Source organism: Diplotaxodon limnothrissa, linkage group LG5, assembly GCF_057381915.1.
Source record: "Diplotaxodon limnothrissa isolate DT_005_m linkage group LG5, D_limnothrissa_male_GT1.1, whole genome shotgun sequence".
NCBI classification, from domain to species: Eukaryota; Metazoa; Chordata; class Actinopteri; order Cichliformes; family Cichlidae; genus Diplotaxodon; species Diplotaxodon limnothrissa.
Window position 1 is genome coordinate 6,802,644 of NC_140600.1, and position 6,000 is coordinate 6,808,643.

Below are 6,000 nucleotides of genomic sequence, written 5' to 3' on the forward strand. Positions count from 1 at the left end.
TCTGTACTACTTCTTAAAATAATAGTAATATTAGCAATAAATCATAACAAATCATGTTATGTGTCAGCTATTGTCAGTGTTAAAATTACTTGTACTTGCTTGGTTTTCCTAGCTACTACTCCAGCTTCAATTACTTGTAGTAGAGTATTATAACAATGTACAGTTATTTTTACTAGTACTGCTACTGCCGTCACTAATGATCAATTTCTATTATTTGTATCAGTGAAAATAATGATATATCAAAACTGTCAGTCCTATTAATGGAGATAATACAAATAATAACTAATACTACCATTAAGTAATTCTTCCACTGATAAATCCAAAAGAGATTATAATAGAGATTTTTGTTAGATATAATTTGCACACATTATGATGATGATGATTATAATTATTATCATTATTATTATATTACAGTTGTTAGTAATAATAAAAATAACATGACTTTCATCAATAAATAAAAATATTGTAATTCTAAAAACCTTAAAAATAATTATTGGAATGTTTTTGAAGACATCACTTCAGTTAATAATAGTGCTTCTCAGTCCAAATATGTTTTATTGTTAAATTATGAAATAAATAAATCTAAGTAAAGAATGCATTTCTCTCCACAGTCCCCCTTTGCACAGGGCCAGCCACTCATCCTCCTGCTGTAGCTGTGTTGTGTGTCACAGAGGTCTGCTCAGGGGTCTGCCAGCCCTGCTGCGTGCTGAGTTTCCAAACAGAACTGTACGCCCCGTGAGCCCTGGGACATGGCAGCACAACACTGTCACAGCTTGGCTGCCATCACGACAGGGCTTCTTCTTCTGCTGCTGCTTGGTTGGCCTTGCACACACACACACACACACACACACACACACACACACACACACACACACACACACACACACACACACACACACATACAGAAGTAAACTATTACTCATCCTGCAAAATATTTAAGGCTTTAAGTGAGGCCTGTCCGTGAATGTTGAGTGTGAACATACAGACAGCTGGCATACTAAGCAAAGAGGATGGAGGTTAGTTGACATGAGTGTCAAGGCCAAACTGAGGCAGTGCTGCACCTGCCAAACGCCTGCCTCCACCCTCCTCAGGCCTGGAGACACAGGGGTGTCTGTGTGAGTTCATAATGGTTCTTCCACAGCATGTATAGGGGAGCTTTGTGCCTACGTGCAACGTCTGGCTGGAGCGAGACACACATAAACACAAACACACAGATGCGGATGGATGTGCATCATATTTCAGATGCTGTTATGCTCTATAGCTGAGTTGTCCCTCGTCTGCAGCGTTTGTGTGTGTGTGTGTATGTGTTCGTGTGTGAGGCTTCGTTTCTTTACCACTAGGCTGCACTGTCAGTCTGCCTGTCTAATAGGCTTGCACGCTTGCGATGACAACACTGTCATCTTCACCCGGATGCTCCAATCTTCCAAAGCAGAGCAAAGAGTGCTCTCTGAACCTTTAAACACCATCGACATGCCAAAAACACCAAAACAAATCGCTGATTTCTGTCAGATTCTCCAGGGATTTGTAGAATAAGAGGCTGCATTGTAACCAGATAACTGACCAAACGAGTTCAAAGATGAACACATTTCAGTCCACACTTTTTTATTACCAGTTAAAAAGTACAAAAAATACAGTATTGTAGGATCTTAACCTTACAATATAAAGCACCTTGAGGCAACTGTTGCTGTGATTTGGCGCTATATAAATAATACTGAATAGAATTGACTTGAATTGAATTTACAGCAGAAATTTATGCAAGGCTCTATTGTACTGTTCTGGAACCATGTGCGCATATGCAAATTCAGGTAGAGCACATCTACATGAATTTACATATATACAGGTAGAGCAGCAGAAAAACACTCGTATCCTATATGCTGTCTTACACTCATATACTGTCATATCGACAACAGCTATGACTTAACATGAGCTGAGGTTAAGGTGGACTGCTGAGTGGTTTGCAGATTTGCAGCAACTGTGGGAAGACTAAAGCAGATTAAGTAGTCCTTCCTAAAGGGTCATCTGGTATAACTTTATGATAGCAATTGATAATAAATGATAAAGTAATGATTAGTTATTTTAGCGTCTAATCAATAGTAAAATTATATTTTATGTTTATGTCATTAATTTGTGTACAAAAAAACCCGAAACAATTTTATTTGAACCCAAAACCACTGTCTATCAGACTTCTGTGTCCAAGAGTGAGATGGGTCGCACTCTTGGGTCATTTTTTTAACCCAACCGTACTGCCTAAAAAGAAATAAATAGCTATCAAAATTTAAAAATGGGATCAAAACTAACTAGTGAGAGAAACAGCTCGTAGGTTTATATAAACCAAGAGCAGGTCTGTATAGCAAAAAGAAAACATATTGATTTTTATTTTTCTTGCTAATGATAAATAACTAAAGGTGTTTAAACTATCAATTTATCATTTGTTACAGATAGTTAATATAAAGTGTTCACAAGATGATTATGTGGGAGGGTGTCAGCTGAGCCATATGCTGACGTGGGCTGGCACTTAGATTGGCTGACCTGCCAGGATTGTGGCATTGAGCTTGACTTGGTGCCTGGGCTAACATTATGTTTGAAAATGTGTAAGCAGAAAACAGATCCAGAAAAATCCCACGAGCTGCTGTCTCGGTCACCTTTTGCATCTTTGGCAGTTAATTTTCAAGCAGTCGTGCACCTGTGTAAAGTGTTCTTTCACTTCTGTCTAAAGGAGGTGGTAGTAACCACCAAAACCCCCCCCCCCCCAAAAACAACAATAACAACAACAACAAAAAAAATCCATCCCACAGTGTGTGAAACACAGCACTCTAAGGGGCCAGGTATTACACGTATAAATGTGTGACTCAGAATATCAATATAAATGTGAGCGCAAACAGGAGCAATACAAATGTTGTCAGGTCATTTTGTCCTTTTACCATAATTGAAGGCGTGAGGGAGAGAAATGCATGATAGATGTGTTATATACACACTCACTTCGATGCCCCCCCCCCCCCCCCCCCCCGACACACACACGCACACACACACATGCACAGAATTCCACATCCAAGCTCATTAAAATGGCTCCCCATAGCTCTCTGCTCTCCCAGTAAGTCTTTGAAAAGCCTTGTTGTTATATACAGTATATGTATCCACCATAATGAGCAAATTCACTAACAACTCTATTGCTGGAGTCCCCCTCCCGTGTGCGTGTGCGTGTGTGCGTGTGTGCGTGTGTGTGTGTGTGTGTGTGTGTGTGTGTGTGTGTGTGTAACAACACCTCATGACGTGAATCTTAATAAGTCCACCTGGGTTTACCTGGGGGGTCTGTGAGCAGCAGTTGGCGGTAAAACCATAAGGTGTGTGTCTGTATACTTGTGTGTGTGTGTGAAAGAGAGAGAGTGAGCAGATGGTGGGGGTCAGTGCGCGCTTACTGTTTTGGGGCTTGTTGGTGTGTGTTGGCTAAATATAGCGCAATAGTGACAGAGCGGCTCAGAGCACAGTCCCTGACTCGGTGGCTATTCTCACTTTAATTTTTTGATCAGTTCAGCTCCTTTTATTTCATCTCAGTGTAATCAAATGGATTTAAACCAACACGGGTCAGATCAGGTAAAGTCATCTGGAGCATAAACTAACAAGAATGACACTAAAAGCACAACAGATGTTGTTTAAAAACAGAAAAACATCAGTGTCTTACTTTATTTGTGTTACTTTAATAGATGTCACTATGCTATACTGTGAGCCAAAATACCACAAGAAGCCTTTATTTACTTCAGTTGCAGGAAAACATTACACACGTGAATGTGTCCAATGCAAAACTGTTGTGTCATGACACCAAAAAAAAAGTTTCAAATTGTATTTCTGCTCAAAAAACATAACATAACAAACATTCTTCTCATTCTATTGTTATTCTTACATTGTACTCAATTGATGCGCTGTAGTGTAAATGAGCATCATAATTTCCTGCATGGATAAGAGCTCATATGACTTTTTTCTGTTTTTTGTTTATATAATTGAATTTAATTTGTAGATTATCCTCAAATATATTTTCTGCAATTGGTGCATTAGCAGCAAAAAGGCAAAGTTGTCAGTTTACTGGTCTATCTGTGCAGCAATCAAACAATCCAACAGAAAACCTTTGGAATGTGGTGGAATAGTAGATTTGCATCATGGATGGAAACCAGACAAGTCTGCACTGTGTGATGCTATCACATCAATATGGGCCAAATCTTTGAGGAATATTTCAAACACCTTGTTTAGTCCATGTCACAAAGAATTGACATGATAGCAAAATAGGGTCCAATCCAGTAATAACAAGATGTAACAAATGAAGTAGCCAGTGAGTGCATGTCCCCAAGCAAAAATAAATACATCTTTGCAATATCAGAAAAGTCTCTATTTTTTATTCTAGGTTTTTTTGTTGTTGTTGTTCTAGTTCACTTTAATAGAGAGACACTGATTGAAGCTGTAGCATACATTTTTATTGCTATGCCAATGATACCAAGCTTTATTTATCAATTATGCCAGATGACACAGACACACAATTAGTTAAACTGACTGGCCTGGGCTGGAGAAACTGAACTTAGGTTTCCAAAGATGTGATACACCACAGATAATTTATGTGGCTGTAGCTCAGTAGGTAGAGCAGGTCATCTACTGATCGGAAGGTTGGTGATTGGCGGTTCGATCCCTGGCTCCACCTAGTCTGCATGCCAAATATCCTTGGGCTAGATATTAACCCCAAGTTCCTCTCTGATGCATCCATCAGAGTGTGAATGGTAGTTAGAAAGCACTTCAAAGACAGTACTTGTCTGAATGGGTGAATGTGGCATGTTGTATAGAGTCCATGAGTGGGATGCTGGACTCTGTTGTCCTACTGGGAGAATTCAGTGCTCATGTGGGCAACAACAGTGAGACCTGGAGGGACTTGACTGGGAGGAGCGGCCTACCGGATCTGAACCTGGGCGGTGTTTCATTACTGGACTTCTGTGCAAACCACATGTTCGAACAAAAGGGTGTCCATAAGTGCACGTGGCACTAGGTTGCAGGTTGATGATCACCAGACCATATTTTCTGGGCACTCGGGTGAAGATCACCACCTGGTGGTGAGTTGGATCAGGTGGCAGGGGAGGATGCTGGACAGACCTGGTGCACGTAAACGTATAGTGAGGGTGCAATGGGAAAATCTGGCAGATACCCAGGTCCATGACAACTTCAACTCACACCTCCAGTAGAGCTTCAACATTATTCCGAGGGAGACTGGGGACATGTTCAGCGCATCCATTGCTGCTGCACTGAGCTGCGGCTGCAAGGTGGTTCGTGACTGTCGTGGTGGTAGCCCTGGTGAAGGGAGCCATCGGCTGAAGAAGGAGTCCTATCGGGTTTGGTTAGCCTGTGGGACTTTGGAAGCAGCTGATAGGTACTGACAAGCCAGCTGGAAAGCAGCTCGACAGTGGCTGAAGCAAAACAACTATTGCAGAAGCTTGGGCCGCATAGCCGGCAATAAGTTGCACTCGTTTCTGGTGGGTGATGGGCTCTGCCAGGGATGCCCTTTGTCATCCATTCTGTTCATAACTTTTATGGACAGACTTTTTCGTTGTAGCCAAGTGGTGGAAGCCTTTCACTTCTTTTTTCTTTTTTTGCCCGTCCCGTTTGGATCAGCCATCAGAATTGTTGTCTGAAGGCCAAGAAAGATGCCAAGTGGATTTACTTTACCAAGTGGATCACCATGGCCTTGCCACATTGGTCCATTTGATTGACCTTTATTATAATTATGTATTTATTTTATTTTCGTTTTTTAAAGACAGGACAGACATGACTGGGGGATAGGACAGAGAGAAAGAAATGAAAGAAAGAGAGGGAGAGAAAGAAAAATAGACGGGAGAGGAGATGGTGAGAAAGGGGGGAAGAAAAAAAAATAAAAACAAACAAAACACCTGGATCACCTGTATGGAGAAAAAAAACAGAAGAGAAAACAAACAACAAAGAGCAACATAATAAAAACGACACCATCACAAT